A 25288-nucleotide genomic window follows, 5' to 3' on the forward strand; every position below is an offset into this window, starting at 1 on the left:
ATAAGTTTATATTCTTACACAAAATGTATAAAACCAATTTACAATTGCGTATTGTTAAAATAAAATTCATTTTATATAAATGCATTTTAAAGTTATTCTTAAACCCTTTAAATCTAAATCACGTTAAATTATAAGGATGATATTTTTCACAGATTTCTTATAGTGTGTGATAATTAAGGAGATTCTTATTTTTCTCATGGTACCATACTGATATACAACATATGTAACCTTTGTAATGCATGAGGATAAACACAAACCTGGATGAGTCACAGCGTTTTGTGTTATACGATGACCTCCAAGTGACAAATCCCTCACTTCCGGTTCGCGTATACATATAATAATAATTTTGTTATTTATTACCACCACGTTTTGAAATAAAGTAAAGTAAAGATGTCTTATTTTACCAGGTGAAGTCAGGGCTAAGAAGCCCTCTCTAACACTTAACTTGGGGACCAACAGTTTAACGGTGACTTCCGAACCATCACCAATGGCAGGCAGGCGGGCTGGTTGCAAGGACAGGATCGCTTAGCGGTTACTCATCCAAGCAGCAGCCACGCTCGACGTTGCTTGATCCGGTTATTTTGCGATTGATCCGTTGTACCGCTACACTGCGTCATTGGCAAAGAAAAGATAAAAAAGCTACAATTAAATGAGGCCAGGAAAGAATAGATTTTTAAAGGACTGGTATTTTTAGTATTCTTTTTCACTTTTTTCATCCAAGACTCTTGCGTGGCATATCTTAGCCCAAGAATGCATTAAAACCCGTATTCGCTAACTACTTATTCCCCACATTGCTGACTTAGGTAGCTATTCTAGATCCCTTCTGTAGCTAAATGTGAACCAAAAATCTGATGCAACAGCAATCCGTATGAAGTAATAATTTACGATACTAGATAATAGTGTTATTAGTCGGTTTCATTATTTAACACTTACAGTGATAATTCACTCATCATTTGAGCATAACGTTATTGAGTATTACTACACATAACGTCCTTATGGTGGGAAGGGTTGATTCAATGTGAATGTTTCCTTTAGCTTCAGTTCCAGACGCTGAACTAAGAGGAAATAAACTGGAACCAAACTAAACATTCACATTGAATCCACATTGTGTGCTGAAAAATCCACCCTGCTTAGAGATTGTATTGAATACATCGGAGTACATACTGATTGTGCACGTGATAAGGCAATGACGCTACACTAAGAGGAAGGTGGAAACTTAACATTCACATTGAATCCACATTGTGTGCTGAAAAATCCACCCTGCTTAGAGATCGTATTGAATACATCGGAGTACATACTGATTGTGCACGTGATAAGGCAATGACGCTACACTAAGAGGAAGGTGGAAACTTAACATTCACATTGAATCCACATTGTGTGCTGAAAAATCCACCCTGCTTAGAGATCGTATTGAATACATCGGAGTACATACTGATTGTGCACCTGATAAGACAATGACGCTACACTAAGAGGAAGGTGGAAACTTAACATTCACATTCAGTATTATTTGAAAATGTTCCTAATGTTTCTTATATTACAAGTATAACTATACGTACATCAGGGTGTTCGTTATAGTTATCAGCAATCCCTTCTGTGACATAAACCTGCAAACATAGGAAAAAATCTGCAGTCAGAAAACGGCGTACACAACTATCATCCTTTATTTTACCCACCCCATGTTTACTCACGGTATGTAGCTTACATAGGCGATTCAGCACTGATACTCCTACTCTGTTAATAACCTTCCGTACAGATATTTGTTGGAAATCAATTTTAGGTAGTATAATACTGAACTTTAAAACGCTGACTTAAAATTTCAAAAAAGAGGTTATTTTAACTATGCTGTAAATTAGAGAAATGTGTACTCCCACATAGCTCAATAAATGGAACTGTTCTCTTTACAAGTGGCCGTTTTACGCCATCACGTGTTCAAAGTGTCAAATTAAAGCTGCACGAGAAACTGATAGCGGTAGGTAGAGAAACTAATTAAAGTATCACCATCATAAAGCTTTATAGTATAAATTACGTTTCCTAAAACAATTTGAATTATTGAGCATCAATCAGCATTTAACCTAGAAGGACATAGGGATCCTACAAAGTGTGGTCCGCTGAAACGTAATGGTATAAATATTTATTTAATTCATGTCCAGTGTTAATTCGACAAAATTATGAATGTTGATGCAAATCTACACTAAAGGAAAAGCTTTGCTTTTAAGTGCTTAGTTTAGGTATGTGTTCGTTTTTTGTGTTTTATCTTTCATGGTTTCATATCCCTTTAAGCGGGGCATCAGTGCTCAACGAACATTTAAACTAACTTGCAATCCCTTACACAGATTCAATGTGAACAGAGAAAATAATAGTGAGTCCTTGTTGTTGTTGTGTGATGTGTTACCTTATCGAAAATTATAACTTTAGGATAAACATTATCTGCTCCTTGGACACATCATACTGAGAGGTATCCGCCCGTTTAGGTGTTCATTGGTTGGTTGTGGTCTTGGAGTCATCACTAAGAACTGATTATTTTTCACAAGGATAAATCCTGGATTTATAAGAATATTCAAACTCTAAGGTAAGAAGAGGTTCTGAAATGCCATTAGGATGTTTGTAACATAAGAAAAAAACTGGATGTTTGTAGGATATTAGAGTATTTTTATTACCACAGAAAACTGAAAAGGGTACTTGCAGGATCATCCAAAGAAGAGTTGCAAGACTTATGATCTTCCCAGAGATGTTCCTGAGTTGCTTCTGATGTAGTCGAATGATTTATAAAAACGACTGAAGTTGTAGTGAAATTTCGCAGTATTTAGTAGAGAAATGTATATTTTGTATCAATACAGAGTAAAAATAACCACTGGGTATGAAATTGATAGAGCGAGATGACAAAAAAAAATTACTAAACGTGGTATTACTGCACTCGAACGTCTGAAACAAACATAGGTCAGATAAGATTAGATAACGAAACCATTAAAAATACTTTCAAAGTAACTACGCATGCGCAATAGCTGACTGCGGCCGCAGTCTGATATAAAAAGAACAGTCTGGAGAATCTGGGGTGTCCTCACACAATGTAAAAAATTTGTTAAAGTTTGCGTCTTCTCTGTTTCTTATTAACGTAGATTAGTTACCTACTCTAGGCTGGGATTGGAGATTGCATTTTATATATGTATATCTAGCACTGAAGCATTCATTAAAAAGTTAAATTCACTACCAATGGCGTGTTAGACACGTCAAGCGAACCGAAGGTAATATTGCCGATCAGATTCCGGCTTACAGATCCAGATGGAGACCTGATTGAAGAAACCAATTAAATGTTTAGATTTACCACTAGACCTTAAGCCTCTTCTCGCGTATCCGCATTCAAAAGTTAATTTGGAGCGCGAGCAACTCGGCCCGAGGATTTTATCAAAGTTTCTTATGAAAGTTCTTATGACAGGTCAATAAGACGGCATACGTCTCCTCCCCCACCACCCCACCCGACCCGTTCTCCACGACCCGTACGGATATTAAATTAGAGTTTGGGAGAGGCGAGCGCCCAACTTTCTTTATTCCCTTTTATCTTTCTTCTACCGAGGTGCAAAAATATTTCCTAACTTCTCATACTGGGCGATGTTCAATTTCATCAGATCCGACTCGGGCGGCTCCGTTGCGAAAGCAATAACATTTTTTGAAGTGCTCACATCCGATATTGTGAAAACTTATCGTGTTTCAGTAATAAAAGTTGCTTCCCGAATGGTGAAGGGAACTTTAAGTTGTTATATTTTAAAGTTATCGTCCAGTCAAAGTTGTGTTAACGAGTTTAAGAAGTTGTTCTGGTTTCACTGAGAGACTCGAAAGATTAGTCAAAATAGGAGAAACAAATTAGTGATCCCACTGTGATGAACCGAATAAGTAGCCTATTTATAATACACAAAATCTACAGGATTTAGTAAATAAACAATCGTAGTAACGATTTGAAATTTTAGTTTAATAATTTAAATCAAATATTTATATATTCGCATTATGCATCAATCCTGTCATTTACAAGAAATATTCATATTAAATATTGCGACGTATCCACGCTTATGAACGTGGATCACGTCACGCCTATAATTGACTGAGTGCTAGCGAAGATTTTCACTCGAGTGGTGGGAAAAATGTCATCGTCTATCCACACTATATATAGACAACGAACTCTATATAGGCAACACCAAGTTTAATTATGGTACTTGACACTCCATGGGATTTTATTAAGCGTTTGGGAACGTTTTTACTCTCCAGTCTGTCACCTTCTCCATAGTAGTTGTGACGTGTTGTGTAGTTCTCTTGGATCCGTGCAATGGCATCGCATGGGTTCAGTCTCCCCAGTCTGTCACCTTCTCCGTAGTAGTTGTGACGTGTTGTGTAGTTCTCTTGGATCCGTGCAATGGCATCGCATGGGTTCAGTCTCCCCAGTCTGTCACCTTCTCCGTAGTAGTTGTGACGTGTTGTGTAGTTCTCTTGGATCCGTGCAATGGCATCGCATGGGTTCAGTCTCCCCAGTCTGTCACCTTCTCCGTAGTAGTTGTGACGTGTTGTGTAGTTCTCTTGGATCCGTGCAATGGCATCGCATGGGTTCAGTCTCCCCAGTCTGTCACCTTCTCCCTAGTGGGCGTGATATGTGTTATGTGCTACAATGGTTTGGTAAATAACCAAGATGACAATGATAGAATCGTAGAATAAATAAGTTTATAACAAACCGAGTACAGACGCATGAAATTTTAAAATTTGACACTGTAAATCATTGAATTTTTAAAATAGTAGTAATTGTTATTAAAACAATACTTTTCCAATATAGTAAATTCTTGGGAATTTACATACATAACCATAACATAAGCATAAACATAAATAAAGAAAAACTCATAAACAATAAAGAAGGCCCTATTGAAAATTCCAGTTTTCATTTTTCTTAATTTATTCAAAAATTACCCTAAATACATGCAACTGTACATCATTTGTCATGTAGACTTTTATGATAACCTTCATGTGAAACCCAACTAATAAATAAAAATATGAATGGACCTTATAACAAAATATATAGGAGACAGATTTTCATCAGTAACTTTAAATTTTGCGTGTCATATAGAAAAGAGTAAGTTCCATGATGGCGTACCTCAAGCATAGAATTTAGCTGAGCATCATTGAATCATATCACAGTTTATATTTTGTGTACATGGGAGATGTAAAAATGACTCTTCTGTATGTCTTTACACAGCAAATTCAAGAATAAAATGAGCTTTATACTTTAATCATACTTTAAGATTTCCATGAACTTCAGCGAAGCCTGTTAAGCGACACGTGGTGAGGCATACTACTATATTTTTATTTTCTTCTTGCCAGGTAGACATGTCACACCTGTAGTACACACCAAGCACTCAAAAGGAACGCAAGATAAAGCTCATGGCAATACGTCAAAGCTCACGATTGAAACGCTTATCACACAATCGCATAACCATTAACACAAGTACTCTATAAATTTGTCCGTACATCTCCAGTGGAACACATCTTATTTTCAGTGGGCATTTGCACAGATATTATCCTAGGCATATACAAACAAAATTGCTTGTTATAGCAGTGTTATCCACTTTATAATTATATGTTCCTAATTTCAAGAATATAGGTTTTGGCTAAATTTGTTTGAATTTGATAAAATATTTGTACTGAACCTACAGACAAAGAAGTGAGTTAGTAGAAAATACTGTAATACACGAGATAACATGCTCCATCCCACCCATTTTGTATCAGTAATCCCAGACAGCATAGTACAGTAAAACAGATCTTTACCGTTTAGCTTGATATGAAGACGGCATTACAGGTGTTGCTAAAATAAGTTTTGTATGAAACCAACCAATCCAACTAGTGCTGATAAATTAATGGAAATTGTTACATGATTAACCATTACAATATTCTCTGTTTATAAATTTAGATAATTTTTTCTAGTTGCCAATGTGACCAGAGTAACTTTTGACAGACAGAAATTCAGGCTCCCAATGAACTGATGTTAACAGTTTTCAATATTGATAGTAGTAGAGTTAGAGTTTCTTTCCAAATTTCAACCCACCAGGTCAACTTGTTTAATAGTTAGTCAACTGTAGGCATGCAGATATCAGATGTCATCATCAGCAATTGGCGGAAAGGCATCACTAAACGCTCTGCCATAAAATTTCCAATACAGATAAAGAAACGTCACATCGGTCAGTACTTGATGTTATCAAACCAGCTTTCAAAAATATATGAGGTAAGTGAAACGTGTGCTGTTTTCACAATATATGACCTTACCGGCTTCACCTGTCCTGCACGTCGTGTACCGTGTTTTATGTTCTTTAACTGCCCACCACACCTGAGAGCCACTTGCCCTCATTGTAGACCGTAAAAGTACGGGTTACGAAGTACGGGCAGACAGGTGATCTGGCCCGTCGCCTCCCGTCGCCCCAGGGTTGACAGCTGCCCCAGTCTCGTCTTCGTCCATCTTTCTGCGGGTGGTCATCACTCGTTCAATGTCTATAGCTTCCCAGACGTCCCTAAAAAGTAAAGAAAAATCACTCAAGACGTCAATGGCCTTGTTTAATATAGTTGTTCTGGATTAGTGAAGTATTTAATGTGGTTAGTAAACACATTAACAAAGGGCTTTCACTGAACATACTTTACCTCTAATAGTCTTAAAGGGATACACAGAACTAATCTGGTTTGATTTTCCAAAGCACTGCAAATACGACAAAAACACCAACTTGCACTGATTATATATTTATTTTCTGCGGAGGTAATTAATTACCTTTCTGTTGTGGACATTAAATGACCAGAATAGTGTTTAAATAATTTGTTATTACTGACATTTACTGCTGAAAAATCGTTGTCAACAAAGAAACGGGCCAAGAACTTTTTAAAGAACAAAATGGAGCCTTACTCTCTGTCCAGTACGGGAAAATATTAGTTGTCTGGACCCCTAACAAAATTTTTCCTGGCTACGTTCTTGGCTCAAGTAAATATTAGAATATTAACGTTGTCTGAAAGTTATTATTCATTATTGCTTTTAATGATTTTTCCATTTTATGTATACATTAAGAGTGCTGTTCAGTAAAACAAAGAGCTTTGAAACTTTTTACTACAGCCTCATAAAATATTTATAGTATGCGTTTATGAAAACATTGTAGTTTAACCTGTGATGTCGACCCCCCCCCCCCCCAACTAGATGACGCAGGACTTGACGGAACTGATGAAAAATGTTGAAACCGAAAGGTTTTGGACATAATATATTGCTGAATGGGAAAAACGTAGTCGGAGCTAGATTGGTATTTAATTGAACCCATTTGAAAGTCAACCTTAACTGGAAAATTTGACCAAGATGCATGAATCCGTAAATGAGGTTCTATGATGAAATTTAAGGATGAAGGAATTTGGTAAATATCTGCAGTTTTTACAGTCTATTGGCTCATTGTTCATATAGAAAAGATACTAAACTATCAGTGTGGATATATGATCGAGCCAAATAAGCATTTACTTCCCTAATATGGCTCGGTTTTTTCGATTCTATTTTTCAACTGAGAAGTATAAAGTATTTACATATTTCCTCTTAAATTTAAAAACTTTTAGGTTTCCCATGTTTATCTGCCAAGATGTGAAACTAACTACATAAAGATTTCCCCACCATATTGCCTGATATGATACAGATAAAGAGCCAAAAGTATTGAAAAACAATAAGAAAAATACTACGGGGCCACCGGTATAGATTTCTTGATTAATACAGAGGTAGAAGAAGTGCCATAAACCGAAAGATATACCCCGACAAGCAAGTAAAATAAAAGAACAAAGCGCTTAGTAGAAGTTATCGGACATCTAAATGGCTGTATTGGTAGGTAAATGTAGCGTTATCAGTGTTTGATTGTCCGTAAGACCTGTTATTCTATGTTACGGACACGACAGTTCGACCTTATAGCCCGGTCGCGTGACGTGTCAGATATTCAGTTCGGTAACAGCAGCTGCCCCCTCCCCCACCAAGTTGTCGGTCGAAAAATTAATTCAGCGTCAGAAAAAACTAGCTGAACAAGATTAATGCGTTATTTGATATGTTCATTATAGATAGGTGAGCGAATAAGCCGATTTAATTGCCGGGCCATATCGCTGTTGGATTGTTAATAAATTACGATTCTGTTCACATCTTGATTCTGAGAGGACATTAATCAGAGAGAGGTTAACGATTCCCTTTCAATCGGCAATTAGGTGTTGTTTGGGAATTCGTTTCGGGAAGAAAATATTAATACGTGGGCAGCAAATGGATTTGAATAGGAGATAATTCATTGTTGAATGTATCTTCATATAGGAGGACTCCTGTCTTGTTCTTTTTACCGAAGCTTCACTTGAGGAAATATTAATGGGATAATATATTGTATTGTTTAATTATTTAAAATTAGTAGATACAACAGTATGATATAAACGTAAGCATTTCGATTTTAGAAATATTTAAGAGTTCTTTTGTACTAATAGCCTGGTTCAAGTTCAAACCTGATCTAATTGGTGGTTCTTCGAAGAATTAATGATACACTATCGTATAAATTATTTATTTATCCATTTCCACGGTGTACTAAGCAAAGAAAACAATAATGCAAATTTAAAACATGTATCTGTCTTTGAAGTTTAATGTGTGTCATTCTTAATTAATGATTCTGCAAGAGTAGAAGCTAATATAATTATTACTGAAATTAATTATTTTTTAGTTCCTCTCTGAGTATTTGTGCAATAAAAGTGTATTGTTCAATTCAATCAAGGTTTGAATAAAAATTTATGTTCAACACCAATATCACAGACCTCCATTACTTTTGACGAAGATCGATATGTTTTTGCATTTAGAAAAACAATACATTTTCAACGTTTTGTGTAAAATCAGATTTGGTGGTCGTTAACTTATCTAATTCAAAGATAATAATAATCTATTGAGCTTTTATGAAAAGTACTTTAGATTGGCCTAATTGTAGGCTATAATTCTAATTTTGTTTATAAGGAACACTAATTAATTATTGCTGTTAATGAATAACTATATATATTTATTTCATATGAAATTTTGTTCGGTTTTATTAACGTTTAAATCGAATTATTAATTCGATCCCAATATCACTGACCTATTACATAGTTTTAGATATTAAAGCCAAGGTTTTCAAAATATAAATGAAAGAAATGGTCACAAATACAATATCATGCAATAAGCTGAGACTAAAAGTAGAAATAATCTTTCCCGCGAAATAATGATATCAAACCTTTATCTCTTCAGTATTAGTAAAAATTTTTAATAAAGAAAATCAACAAGTTAGATACGAGAGAAGTTATTAATAATGAGTTTGACATGCACGTTTAATTTTCATTTTCTATTAAATTGTATTTGTTATATCGAAGACGTATCTTAATATCCTTTTGTAATAAGGATCAATAACTAAATGAAGAAAAATATACAATTAATAATTATATTTTGCTGTGTAGTTATCAGGAAAGAGGAATATATAATGCTAATTTAATACGCTTGATAGTTTATAAACTCTAAGGGTAAAACCTCTGATATCTCTGGGGTTTATTGCAAACTTATTTATAAAACACTCGTGGTAGCTATGGTTTATAAAACATTCTATAACATATAGAACAGTATATAGTGGTTGCTTTTCTAACAATGCAAAACTATTATGCGAAACATCCAAAGATGAAGAATTATATACAAAGAGGTCGTTTTCTTCATAAAAAGTTTTAATGTATTGTTTCATACATTAAACAGTCAAGTTTAAATTGGCTCTAAAACAGACACTAGTGCTTATTGAAATAATCTAAGTAGTTTAATACTAGTTTTACCGATCGTAACTTCGTCCCTTTTTCGTACAAAAACTAGCACAAACCCCAAGTAACAGAGCACGAACCTATCTCGTGACCTCCCCTCTCGGATGAAGGGAGAAGGGCTAAGGACCCTCGGCGAGCCCGAACACTTTGATAGCAAGTAATTAAAAATTCACAGGCACGAAGGACAAAATGAGCCACTTGAAGACAAAAGCGAGCCGGCACTGAAACCACTCGACGCGACGCTCAAGACGTTGCGTCCCGACGCCTCGTTAGAGAGCGAGAGAGACGGAGAGTTGATTAATTGGCGCATGCGCAGAGACTCTGACTCAGGGAGGATAATTAGTATTAATTAGCGATTGACCGGCCCGGGACTGTCGGCAGACTCGGCGACGACGCGGGCCGAGTGTCAATAACTTCCTGGTAGACATTGTCCCCCAACAGATCAGCTGTGTTAAAATTTGAGGTTATGTTTACCAGTGTCAAATCATCTGTTTTAATCTGTACTTACACTAGATATCTCTGTTTGATAGTATTTATTACTCTTCTTATCGCTTATCTTAATGTTGTGAGAATAACATAGCAATGTTTCCAATAACATAACAACAAATATCCAGGTTTGTTTATGTTATGCTGATATCGGCTGGTAGCAATATCAGCTGTTAAGGTTTTGGAAACTAATAGTGGATAACAAATATGCATTGTTCAGAAAAATTGTTCTTGCAACACAAAATATTTGCTTACTATCAAAATATTTAACACAAATTTTAACATTTTTTATAGGTAAGTTTTTATGCTACAAGAAGAATTTACGGCAGCTAATGTTCGCTACCCACTAGGATAAATGTTTATCAATAATTTGAGAGAATTATTTAATTATTTTCGAAGTATTGCTTAACCAAAAATTCTCGAAATTGAAGATATAGATTTTGGGGATTTATTTCACCATAACCAGAGTTTTTTCTCTAAAGTTTCTAATTTTTCTTTAACGAAAATTTATTTAGCCGTCAAGTGTTTTCTACCTTAACTATTTTCTTTAAAACTTGAATTGAGTAAACCAGGATTTATATTTCACAATGATTACACAATTTTCTACTATTTGAAAAAAATCCAATATGTTTTGAACAGCTGCTTCTGATAAATGGATCAAAAGAAACCAATATTTTTCATTGTCCATTCTATGTTGATACATATCTCCATTATTAATAGTGTTTGGGTACTTTTATTCCAAGATTACGGGATTAGTATCATACATTCTATTAATTAGGATTACACGTCATTAAGGTAACGGAACGTCACATAACGTATATTATCCGTTTTAATATTGTTTTAGGACAATAAATAAATAGCATAAAACCTTCAAAAATCTCCATTTGTCCAATTCAGAATGAAATGAATACATAACTAAAAATTTTATAAATTAATTTTTTTAATTTTATTTAATATAAATCTATTGGCACAATACTTGATAGTATGGGACCTACATTTCAAGAACATTTCAGACATAAACTATATGTTTATTTTCACAATACTCCTTGTTCAAAATTAAATAAGTTCGAAATTGACTGGTAAAGTATCATGTTGTACCTTCTTCCAGAATCTAATCCACTATTTCTTTTCTCTCAAAATGTTTTCTCATATTTGAACCATTCAAAATATTTAAACAGTGCTGTATTGCTTAGTCATATGGATGGAGTATTGTGAAAACAACAATTCGCGCCAGCTTTTTATCGAACACTCTTTAAATAATTTTTTTTTACAGTTTATCTATCAAACGAAACTACTGATTTTATGATTCGAATATATCAAAGAATATACTTACAATACGAATAAGAAAACAAACAATATAAGTTGTCGAAATAACTTTAATTATCATTAAAATGCTCTTCGTAGACTTGAAATCTTTCATAAAGTGTGTATTTTTTATATATTTATATTAAAACAATTATATACAACAAGGTATTTTTAAGAAATAAATTGAACAAAACTTTGTACCCACAATCTGAGACGTCAGTTGGACCAGCTGTTGTACGTTGCTAACTGAAGCAACCGTATCAAAAATTTATAGACTTTACCATCGTCGCTCAGGATGTAGATCGGTGGCAGGTACTGTAAGTGAACCAAACTTAACCATAATAGTCCAGTCATTTAAGGGTTTATCTGTGGAAAAATTCGTAGTGAGCAGAATTTTGGTATACACCTTCATTATGGCGTTTTAATAAAGATGTGAAAAATCGACATTGATATCGTGCCGGCTAAAAAAGTTACAAGGGTCAAAAGGTCACGAATATCAGTTTGTCGCGAATATCTCGCGACCTATGGCTTGGAGTTCAATAAAGGACATTATAAAAATTATTCCTTATACGAATTTCTCTTGCATTTTTCTGTAAAGTCAACGATTTTCGGGCTAGAGCGCTGAGAAAGCGATAACATTATGATGATGCACTCGTTTCCGCACCACCTTTGAGGTAAAATGCAAGGCGCGTTTTAAGGAATTGATCCAGAACAGTGGGGTTGGGAGTTGAATTTTTCCTGTCGATTCATTAAGCAAGACCTTTATTTTAACATGGTCTGAATAATCGTGATGCTGTAGATTTTGTTGGAATGTTCATTCCGATAATATCAGGAAGTTCATTCTTGTGCTTTAGGACTCCGCTTAGGACCAAATGCGGAATCACCATTTTTGCATTTTTTTAAAGAGATAAATGTAGAATCTTGAGCATATTTTATATAGGGCCATACGGATAATTGTTTTAGTTATGTTACAGAACTCTTTAGGTAAACTAATTAATGTGTTCCGAGTTGCAATTATACTACAATAAACTCAAATAGTGAATAAACGACATGTTTGGTTGTCACTCGATTTGCAACAGTTAAAAGGGATTATATAGCCTACTCTGAAAACTTTTATTTCATAATTTTGATTCAGATTATTGCAAAAAGTACCCTGGTCGTAGATGGCCTACAATGGGGACAATTGGAAGGTGTTCAGAAAACAGACCAGGAGGGAGCGGAGCCTAAAGAGAAACAGGGGCGGCAAAAAATCATTCAGGCACAACCTTGACGCGTCAGGATCGTCCTAATAGGGTACTTGATTTCGTGCACCTAAAATCTGAAATATTAAAGAGGCGTAGTTTAGAATATCCTCACTAATTGCTGTTTTGACTTGTGATTTCTTTCTACCTTATTTTCTGCGTTTAGAGAACATAACGGGCTCTATTGCTAGTGAAAATTGAAACAAAACAATTATGGTTGCCTGTAAAGTCGGTTTTACGGGCGAAGATTTTACGTGACAACGTCTTTTTCTCGGTAGAATATTTATTGATATGAATATTATTAAATTGCACAATAGGAACAAGGAATTGAATGAAAATAAGAATTGCACAAATTTTAACTATAGAAATATATTTTGTTTACTAAAACATTGTACATAATTTGAAATTAATTAAAATTTGTTATTGTAAATGGTAAAGTTGAATAAAACATTTACTAAAATTGGAATTTGAAATTCTTGCTAAACACAGTTAAATTCTAACTCCGCGCGTGGTGATTGGTCGGTTTAGTTCGTTTGTTTGGTCGCACTGTTATGACAGGTTAGAGGTTATAATTTGTTATTTTAAATGTTTGACTAGCAATACGCGCTGTTTCTTCTCAATCGACTGAATTACGATTGATTGCAGAGTGATTTAAACTAATAATTTACTTAACACTATCAACATTTGTCAATAGTATGACATAACCTATAAACTCAGTTTCTCAACTTTTGTGTCAATCTAACAATTAATCAATCAATCATAGTTTACGATAATGAAATATCAGTGTACAATTATTTACCTTTATTGTTGTAGTTGTTGTAAATGACGAATCTAAGCACTCCACATTTTCACGAATAAACATAGTTATCTGCTTTATCCCGTGCGACGGACCCACAGTTATCTGCTTTATCCCGTGCGGATCCCGTGCGGCGGACCCACTGGACGGGCATCGTAACGTTACCGGGCGTTACACTTTTTCATGAGTGACTCCGAGCCGCAACCTAATTTAAGACGTTGTCACGTCAAAAACTATGGTATTGTATTTTTTCTGTATAGACTTCACCATATTTCGAGCTATATATATCATGGATCTAATATCATGGAACCTCTTAATTTATGTTGAGCATGGAATTAATAATATGGTTTACACAATAGTTTAAAGAAAAACTCTTAACACTGTAACTTATCTCACTAAATTCTCCCACAAAACGCTCTTAAAGTAGCCTAATCAGACTGGCCGGTGGACAAGCGTATCCAAGAAAGATTGAAATGAAGAGTTGTGCCTGCATTAATGGACGCAGAGAAAAGATATGGCCTGCAATCTCCTAACTCACTCAAACACACGTAAGATTTTGAAAAACCACTAAATACATGTTTTATAAGATCAAAGTTGTATTTTGTTGGACTTCGGAGAGATGAGCAATATCTTGTTATCTTCAAATATAACCTCCAACAACTAAGGAATCTATCTACACCTTATTATTGTTGCCATATATTCTCCATTATAATAACGACACTGTTATTACTACTACTCTACAGTTCCCCACGTAGGGCACCGCGGATCAGACTCTCGGCCATAACCATTAATCTACATCCACTTGATCGGAAATATTGGTTTTGTGGCAAGGGGGAGGGGTTGTTAAAATGCACACCTTTGCCCAACCGTCTGTGTGTATACATATCAAAACACGGCAGTGCTATTAATCATGGAAGGGTTAGCGGCGTATAAGCGCAAACCGTGGGACCAACCGGGATTGGATTTTCTTACCTGCGCACGGCATATTTTAATACGTCTATTATAAAGTAGGAAGTAATATAAAATATCTGCTTATGGATAAAAGTATTTGGTTTCCATCTTGTGGACTACTATACTTGTTACCAACTACTAGATTATAAATCCAAATGTGTAATGTTTTTTGTTAATTTAATGTATTCCCTATTTATAGAGATGAAAAAACATTACATAATATTGTTTTAAATTATTTTTAGCCTCCCGTACCAGCATTATTTTTAGCACCTGCGAAAAAAAACGCTACTTCATATAATTATAGTAAAAGATTTAACGTTAATATTGAATATAACAACCAAACCTTTGATAAAAAAAAAAAAAAAAAAAAAAAAAAAAAAAACAACAATACAGATTTATTGATTTGGATTGAACTCGATCTTGTCGTTTAGTAAATATTACTGGAAAATAATTTTAATTTTTTATTCCTCTGAATTTTCAAGTTACCTAAAATTGTTGATTTTTTTTTGGAAAAACACAAGGTCAGGTACATTTTTTTGATACTCCACTATGTTTTATTAAATGTTCACCACTTTCGACCAAGACTTACATTTTACTTTTTTACATTTTTACTCCATACTTACTTCTTTTTAATATTGGTTATCTATATAAGTTTATACTTAGTGTCCTAATATATGTTAAACAAATATTTTACAGATCTAAGCTAAAATCGCGATCACCTTGATGGAATAGTTGGATTCTTCTATTTGTCAAGGTTTCTGTTGACTTTCGAGGCTGTTAATTTCATCGGCATGAAAGAGATAGTACCAACCAAGAGGAAGGATATGATCTTACGATCTTAGCAGGTGCGTCCTGAATACTCCATCCTGAATATCCAGTCTTTCCAGAAGACCTTATACGCAGGTTTATAAGGTGGTTTCATTAGTTTCTTACCCCAGTGGAGATAACAACATCGACGATTGATTAACATGCTGAAAAATGACCGCTGAAAACTTACTGATCACTTGCTGAGCGGATTAATGTTTTACCTTGAGCCCACTCCTTCCAGCAAGGAGATCCATCAGTGTAACTGGCTGTGGTAAGACGCCACGTACAGGTACTCTAGCGAGAGGTATTAATGTACGTCCAGGCATGATTGGATATGCATGCGTATGTGCTCTTCCATGCATACATAGTACAGATTAGGCGGATAATTAGATGTCGAACTTGTGACCTTTTTACTAGTGTCGGTTACTTCAAGGTGTCAGCGAGCCGCACCATCCGTTATAATCGCACACGAGTTCGATCAGATGGGTTAAATATTTTCAGTCACATCTCGAGTATTATAAACTTTATATTTGAATATTGCATTGTTTAACACACCTCCAATGGGTAATTTTCTGCCTATTTGAAGTACCGCACAATAATGTTATATAATTTGCATCAGTTCCGAAAAACCAAGCTTTTATAAAGATTTTTTAAACACTTAATATTAAAAAGAATTTATTAGTATAACACATAGTTATATACATTCAAAAATACTCTTTCTAATGCTTTATATATTTTTTTATATTAAGTTTTAGTATAAAAAGTAATTTTACATATTAAAAAAATAGGCTATACATTCCAAACAGATCTGAAGAGTTGCCATTTATATTCAACATAATGTCCAAATTATTGAATATTTCCCGATACATCACATTCTAAAATTAAAAATCAAAGATATTTTAAGACTACACATACGCCAAATACTTTTCAAAATTATACGAGCTTTTTTTGGCTAGATTAAGAAAGACTTCAAGAACAATAAATTAAATAGACCTCAAAATTCAATCAGAATTATTTTGCTTCAGCTTTAAAAAAAATTTTGAGCTTTCTAAATCGATTTATATAATCCTTTATCCAGTACAACTCAAATTTAAGTATTATCAAAGAAATTGTCTATAAAATGTTGTTATAGGTACTCTTTGTGATTTAGACAACAAAGCGGAATAAACAAATTATTAACCAGCCATATATGAACATGTATACATGTTAAATGTAGTTACTTATGATGAATAAAATATGAGATATTAGGATATTTGAAGTATAGTGACTTTGATATTTAGCCCAATAATATTTAGTTCTTTACTTGAAAAAGTGTAACGGGAATGTGGTCATTACGTCAATATGATCGGGTATTATTTAACAGAATTATGTAATTCGTCCCGAAACCTGTGAGAAGCTCTTACTCAGAGAATCAGAAAAAAAGACCATGAGATACAGTTTTATCTCTATCTTACCAATTTGTGGTCCATATCTACGTAGATACGGCGCTAAAATATCAGAGTTTAATTTTTGGACTTGTTTGATGAATTCTAACTTTCTACGCGAAGCTCCCTAACAATTTTATTGATAAACTGATAAATATTTAGTAAAAAATTTACAATGAATGCTTCCACACGTGCAAACACACATACGAACTGTTTTAATAGACTCGTTTCTACTCCGAAATTCATGCCAAAATGAAAATTTCATATTTTTATAAATGCAATATTGTGCTTATTGTTATCCATTGCATATATTTAACATAGGTAAAATCTAAAACTGAAACACTATTTATAGCAGATTCTCGCTTAGTGATCCTTTGCAGGTTGGCCAATGACTTTACACGTATATTTTTGCCATTACACGTCGTGACCCTCCTTCAAAATGAACCGTTAGCGCAGCATTAAACGTCCGTTTTCAATCAACCACGGCTCAATTAGCAATTTACTCCATGATAATTAATTAATTACCGCTAGCTCGGCTGTACCGTCAGCTTGTGGTGGTGATGATCATGGTTTCCACAATTACGTGGTACAGCAAGGTCATTTCTTGCTGACCTCTGGTGCTGGATTTATATAAGGGTTGGTTCGAAAAATATTCTCAGAAGTTATATCCATTGCCTTTGGGCAGTATATATCAAAAAGTCAATTGCGTAAGGAACTTTCTGGAAATGTGTATGTTTTAGTCGCAGTTCACTAGTTGGTTATGTTCTTTATATTCATGTTAAATATTTCTTGTACGGTATAAATGTTAACTAAAGATTCTACTCACTGGCTGAGCTTTAGTGAAGCCTACCAGTCGTGGGGATGGGAAATTTTCATTTCTGTCTAAAAATAATTTTCAGACATAAAAATGTATGTCTATCTGATCGCTCGATGTCTCAACGAACTGGCCTAAATACTTGAGATTTTGCATTAGAGCTTCATTAATATTTGTGGAACAATAAGATACATGATGGTGCGTGGTTCTCCTTGAGACTTGGATAAGCGTTAGCGAGTATTTTTACATTGGTCTTATGTGTAAACATTATAACAACGTGAATTAAATAAATGATAATATAAATTTTAATGAAACTCAATACACCCATAAGAGATTCAAACACGTGGCATATTAACGCATCCAGCCTAACTATTTCCAGGTGTGTAACATCATTTTATAGTAAACCGGTGTAGACTTTTATTATATAAACACTGATATAAAACCTAATTTAGCCCAATGGGAACAAAACCGAATGTATCTTTATGACAATAAAGATTTTATATATAAATAGAATTTATACTTTGCACGAAACTTAATTTCTTCAAGAATGAGTTCTATGATACGTCATTCTCTAAACTTCCCAATGAAATGAGCTATAGATTTAAATTTTTTTAATGCAACCCCAAAGAAGTCTGTAACGCTTCGTGGTGTACTTCTACATTATTTAATATCATAGATATAATGTTATTATATAGAAGTTTTTAATTATTAAGTCATTAATCATCATGAAATTAAATTAATACATTTACGACATAATTTTTTTAAACACCTTACTCAAAAGGGTTCATCCGATAAATAAATAACTTACATCAGCTTATAAAACCTAATGGATATTTTATTTATATATTTGTTATTTATTCAGTAGTTGGCTAGAATGAACGAAGGAACATAAAAGCTTGTATTGATTCTTCATCGCCAGTAAAAAAATCGAATAACATTAAAACAAATTGTTTTTGTATTTAACTTTGAGAGAAATAATTAAGAGTAGAATACTTTAACGGTTTAAATCAAGGGAGACATTGGCTTTAAACAATCCTTTTACTTATTACGAAAATTTAAATTGCTGTTCAAGTCCATTGTCAAAAAATGTATTAAATTAATCGGAAACTGTGTCACGCAGTGGGTTATTAGTTTCATTATGGATAAATAGTGATAATCCAATTGGTCTATTCATTGATCCATCAATCCATATATCTTTACCACCTCTCCGCCTCTGCTACTAGATGGCAGGTTATAGTATTGACTGTAAATGTGGCACTTTGTCACCGTCCACTCCCTGTAGCAGTGCTTTTGAGAGGCTTATGTAATATGTGCAAGATATCCTGATAAAGTGAGTAATCACCGCAATTACCCAAACCTTTTCTGTGTAAGATATTATCTGTTAGTGAAGTTATTACTAGAATTACAGGTAGAGATTTGTGTTCTACCATTCTTCATAGGCAACTCTCAGTAGTGTTTTACCTGAAGATTAATTACTATTACAGTCTTTAGAGTTTCTTTTCACTATGGATAACTGTAATGAATTTTAAGCACCATATATTATGTTTTTTAGTCACTCGCTTTAGGAGATATAAATTAGACGTATTTATAAATATAAATTAAATATAAATATAAATTAAATGGCGAAATAACATAAACGTGGTTACTACAAAACTGTAGATGAAAAAAAATTGATAATGATGTGAAAATTATGGACAACAGTAATTGCGAACTAAAGTTATTGAAGTTGTTTAAAAGCTTTAAATAGGTCCTAAATTAATTTTAGGAACCATATTTTGTTTGCCGTTTCCCTTATATTTAGGTTTGTTGCACTTTTTTTATTATTACAGCCATGTAAAACTTCCATTTTATATTTCAAACTGAGCTATTCCCATGTTAATATCTTTCATTAGGATATCCAAATTGCATACGTATTAAATCAGTGTCTACTCATAGTATACCAACCCTTAAAGAGGAAATTTTCACCCTCTTTATCTTGTTGTCTGACGTTGATATATCTATTCTAAATGTACAAAGGTAGAAAAAATATAATCTGAGAAAAATAAATATTTCAATTTTTTAACACCGGCCTTCACCAAAGCTAATGTTGTTGACGATAGATTTTTTTCTTAGAAAAATTCCTCAATAAATTTCAAGAATAAACTAGGCGTGTTGCTTATACAGTGTAAATGGGCTCTACGCTCCTAAACTATTTAGATTCATGTCATTTGGTATTCGTCTAAAGGATAAACTTCTAAATCAAAATAAGTATATCTAAAATAAATAAATATAAATATATAATACTGTACAGTATGCACACGTATTAGTCAGCTGTAACTATTACCCTAAAACATAAACTTTACACACATACGTTACTCTCAAGTGAAATGGAAATGTAAATTTGATCATACTCGTTTAATTCTTTTGACTCTTGATTTTAAAATCTTTAAATCGATTTGCAACAATTCGACGTGGCTGGCGTTTGAGTTTTCGTGGCTCGTCTACTTGTACATTATGTTTTGTAGTATGTATATATATATATATATTATAGTAATGTTATATACAGGGTGTATATTATGTCTGGAAACACCCAAATATATCCTTTAACAATTTAAATATAAATTTGAAACCTCTTACAATCGTGATAGAGATTGGGCATCTACTTTTTGGAACAATGTTTTGTTATGTCACACCAACGGGGGACGTCCTGCCGAGGGTATCGTGAATATTCTTAATGGAAGCCTATACCTTGTGATACATAATTTTTAAAGGTAATAGCTTACTGAATTGAATGCCACAAACCGCATCTCAAGGGAATTATTCTATCAGAAAATAGAGCATTTTTTGTATTGAAAATTTACTGATGTTCAACAATGTAATTTTAACATGGTTCTTGCCACAAAATGTGTTACACTAATTTTTTTTAGCATTTTTTAAATGTTCAATTAAATAAAACAAAAATTTCATTTTAAGCTGGTTCTATTAGCACAAATTTGCCAGTTTTTATTATAGTACAATTATGGAAATACTTATGTTATTGATTTCTTATTACAAATAAAAAATAATGTATGCTGTTAGAAAAAGTCTTACAACAAACGTTTTAACCTGCATTTGGTGTCAAAGCAATTGTTGGAACTGTGTTCCTTCTACGGTTTGACAATGAGCCAATCTTGTGTAAAATGATTCGACAGAGTTGCCTAACATTTCTTCAGTTATCAAAGCAATCTCCTCTATAATCCTGTTTCTTAGGTCTTCCAAATTATGAGGCTTTCTTCTATAAACATTGGATTTTAAATGACCCCATAGGAAATAATCGATTGGTGACAAATCCGGAGATCTTGGAGGCCATTCGATTTCTCCTCTTCGGCCAATCCATTTATGAGGAAAACCTTAAATCCAAAATACTCTCTTACCTGTCTCCCCATAATGGGGTGGAGCACCATCCTGCTGAAACCATACATTATCAAAGTATTCTCCTGATGCAATTTGAATAGCTGGGATTATTTCATTTTGGAGCATATTGTAGTAAAGTTCGGCATTTAAATTTCCATTGATGAAAAAGGGTCCAACAATTTTGTTACCTAAAATTCCACACCATACGTTCAGTTTTTGTGGTTGCTGTGAATGGACTCAGTAATCCAATGTGGGTTTTTTACTAGCCCAGTAACGGCAATTGTGCCTGTTAACATTGCCATTTAGGAAAAAAGTTTGCCTCATCAGAAAATAGTATGTTGGTCAGAAAATCTCTATTGTCATCACATTTGCGCATCACAAGTTCACAAAACTCAACTCTTCTGTCGTAATCATCCTCACTTAACTGTTGGACTAAATGAACTTTAAATGGTTTGTATTTATTAATTTTCAAAATCTTACTCACAGACATAGGGTGCATATCATGTTGCTGTGCAGCTTTTCTGAGCGATGTATGTGGGTCTTCAATAAATGTTTGCAAAACATCTAGTGGCATGTTCTTCATCTGTTTGCAGATTGTATCCTACCCGACTTTGGCCGATTACGTACACTCCCTGTCATTTCAAAACGCTCAATAGTTTTTGATATTGTTGAAACACTTATGGGATTTCCTTTCTGGGAAAGTGTCAATAAACAAATTAACAAACTTCCCGATAAGATCTTTGACGATCGCCATATCCTCGCATCATCAACAGAGTAATTCGTTCTCTTTCAGACAATTCCATTAAAATGCCAAATAAAAAACTGAACTACTGTAATTAGATAACTTGTTGACAGCAATGCTTCAGAGACACTGATTAACTCGACAGGAATGATATGACCTTTGTCCATTTGTAATTCCCAAGCTTAGACCTGTCTAGTGAAAGCTCCATGCTCAACAAACTGAAACCTGTAGACCAGATGATTAATAACACAATAATGTTTCTCATAGGCTAGTGACCTTTTGTCTCTTTAAACCTTCCTGCTGACATGGAAAAACACCAAGTACAGATTCATAAGTAATCAGAGAAAGTGACTCATAAGTTTTATTCATTGTAATAAAAACTGGTAAATTTGTACTAATGAAACCAGCTTAAAAATAAATTGTTTATTTTATTTTAATTGAACATTTAAAAAATGCTAAAAAAATTAGTGTAACACATTTTGTGGCAAGAACCATGTTAAAATTACATTGTTGAACATCAGTAAATTTTCAATACTAAAAAATGCTCTATTTTCTGATAAAATACTTCCTTTGAGATGCGGTTTGTGGCATTCAATTCAGTAAGCTATTACCTTTAAAATTATGTATCACAAGGTATAGGCTTCCATTAAGAATATTCACGATACCCTCGGCAGGACGTCCCCCGTTGGTGTGACATAACAAAACATTGTTCCAAAAAGTAGATGCCCAATCTCTATCACGATTGTAAGAGGTTTCAAATTTTATATTTAAATTAATTAAAGGATATATTTGGGTGTTTCCAGACATAATATACACCCTGTATATTATAGTATATATATATATATTATAGTATGTATATATATATATATATATATATATATATATATATATATATATATATATAATTAAAAACATACAGAAAAAAGAAAATATTACATAAAACTTGTTTATATAAGTCTAATAAATATTCGTCCATCTTTAGCAATTATATATCTCAAAACGTTAATCCCTTAATCCCTTCCCCTACAAGTGATATTTCGAAGCATTTAATACAGTTGAAAATAATTTCCTAGTTATTTAAAGCTGAGTTATTACAATCGCAGCAAAGATTCTATTTCAGTTCTTTTTTCCAATACAGGTGGTCTAGATTGAATTGAATAGAAATATTCATAATTGTATGAGTTGATCAGGTCTACTATTAATTTGTTGTTTATCACTATTTTGTATATACACATTACTTATAATAGGTGTCATAAATCAACGCTTTTGTTGGAATTATAGATGGGTCCGATCTCGGCTTGCATTTCCATTGGGCATATGTATCTCTAAATACGTTAGTTATAAGTGTGTAAAAACTAGGAGATGGAAAATAGCATATGAAGTATTGCTTTTCCTCCAATCCATATATTTAGTAGTGTATATATTTAAGGTTTTTACCATACGAAAGTTACATCAACTTTTGCTGTCATTGTGGAAAAGTGATCACGTGACGTTTTAATAAGCGTTTACAGTAACAAAAGCGGGCAGAATATCCCTGTAGGAGAAAAGGGAGCGGGGTTACTCATAGATGGCTCATGAATATAAACAGTCCACGGCGCGGCGGGGGTAGTGTAGTTGTTGCAAGGCTCATGTCGACTATCTAAGGCTTCTGCATCAACTTTTCATGTCTGCTAATGACTCTCTTTCTTTCAGCGCCTCTCGACCACAGCCCTAGGCCACGGTAGCGGGTCAGCCCGTCTAGCCCGGGTTCTGTTAGATGTAGATATTATTTTTCGTCACTGTTGCTGAAATATTTAATATGTACATCTTGCAAGGCTTGTTGTCCTGTACGTTGGAGTGGTCCCCCTCCGTAGTAGACCAATAACAAATTTCTTGAAATTAGCATGTCCCTTTCACGCAGCGATGGGAAAATGTTATCTAAAAACACTAAGTGTTGGGCTGAGTGTTCATAGTTCAGCAGATAAATGCCCCAATTCCATGGGAATCCACGGGAGGGGGGAGGTTGTGAAATAAGCGCACTGCGAAGAAAGCGCACACTTAATTATTTTGGACGAAAGCAATGCAGCCCCTATGTTCTCAGAAATCAGGAATGTTACGTATTACTCTGAGCTTGAATTGGAATGCTCTTCTTTTTTCTCCAGAAGTGCTTTGTGGCTCCGGATGTTCTACCGATACCCGTACTGATGGCCAGGGCCATTTCCGATCGGTACTTCCCCCCTTTCTTAAAGTGATGTGACGTCGGAAATGTTGGACGCTCTAAACACTATCTGAGATCGGGCATTAGCCATCGTTAAAGCGCACACTTAATCATTTTGGACGAAAGCAATTCAGCCTCTATGTTCTTAGAAATCAGGGATTTTACGCATTACTCTGAGCTTTAATTGGAATGTTCTTTTCTCGCCAGAAGTGGTAGGTGGCTCCGAACGTGCTAACGATGCTCTTACTGATGGCCAGGGCCATTTCCGATCGGTACTTCCCTCCTTTCTGGGACGTCGGAAAAATTGGACGATCTAGACATGATCTGAGGTCGGGCAGTAGCCATCATAAATGTGTTGGCTATTGTATTACGTGATGACACACCTGAAGGGTGGGGTGAACTGTGGTGAATAGTCAGGAGGAATGTACCTGAGCTATTGTATTGAGTAATGACTCACCGATAAGCAATTCCAAGTATGTATTTCCTGGTAACGTAGCCCCTACCCTATCCTGTCGCATTAACTTTTGCGCGCTTTATTCGCTGTGCGCTTTTTTCGCATTAGCTTCCATGGGTAGGGTCCGCCTCTACTGGAATCCCACACAAGAAGGATGTGCATATTGTTCGCGTCGGATCAGCTGATTCCCAATAAGAGTACGCAAGACAAGAGGGCAACGATATTTGGGTATCAGCCGATTATCGTGTCATTTTAGTGATTCAAAATTTCCAACGAACGTATTAGGGACTCATTGAAGTCACAAGTAGTATTGTAACTTTTTCAGACAATGGTGTTATCTGTCGCACAAGAACAGTCGGCACATTAATGATCCGCGAACTCAATATAGTGAGGAGTTTGATACTCAGTTGATAACAAGAATGAGATATCGAGATATGGCTGTCAGAGATAAACTATACTTTACCAGAAATTGTTATCTTCTTTTCATGTATCGAACATTTGGGGCAGGATCCGTGCCTGGTGAATTTCGGAATAATATTTGGGCCTTTAGTTTGAATATCTGCGGAGATCCATGGCCGGCAACTGTTGGAATGTAGTGACTACCATAGCTTCATGGGCTGCCTATAGCCAGATAGCCCTGGTCGATAACTTTGTCTCATTTTTTTAGTTGTTGAGAATGCAAATAAACAATGTTTAGCAAATCGTAATGCTGTTAGAACCTTCTGATTCTGACCAGTAGTAGTCTTTAAATCATCATTTATTAAAAGCTACAAATATAGACTGAGATATTGTTGGTAGATCCTTTGGTGAAAATTTTTGAGTACATGATACATACAGAAATGGCTGAAAATAACCATTATAAATAAAGTCA

The 25288-nt window shown here is 34.3% G+C and overlaps 1 long non-coding RNA gene across 3 annotated transcripts; it reads right to left on the minus strand.

Moving 5' to 3' along the window:
- Nucleotides 1–2060: 2060 nt before the first annotated feature.
- On the minus strand, nt 2061–10088 carry LOC124353783. 3 transcript variants are annotated; one of them, XR_006921630.1, is made up of 3 exons: nt 9909–10088; nt 6295–6536; nt 2061–2922 (listed from the first exon to the last, which is right to left on the minus strand). It is a non-coding gene; the product is annotated as an uncharacterized LOC124353783 (long non-coding RNA). The 3 variants fall into 3 exon arrangements; XR_006921629.1 differs by lacking the exon at nt 2061–2922 and adding an exon at nt 4272–4620; XR_006921631.1 differs by lacking the exon at nt 2061–2922 and adding an exon at nt 4272–4620 and having other exon boundaries at nt 9844–10088.
- Between the last annotated feature and the right edge of the window lie 15200 nt (nt 10089–25288).

Source organism: Homalodisca vitripennis, chromosome 2 (assembly GCF_021130785.1).
Source record: "Homalodisca vitripennis isolate AUS2020 chromosome 2, UT_GWSS_2.1, whole genome shotgun sequence".
Taxonomy (NCBI): domain Eukaryota; kingdom Metazoa; phylum Arthropoda; class Insecta; order Hemiptera; family Cicadellidae; genus Homalodisca; species Homalodisca vitripennis.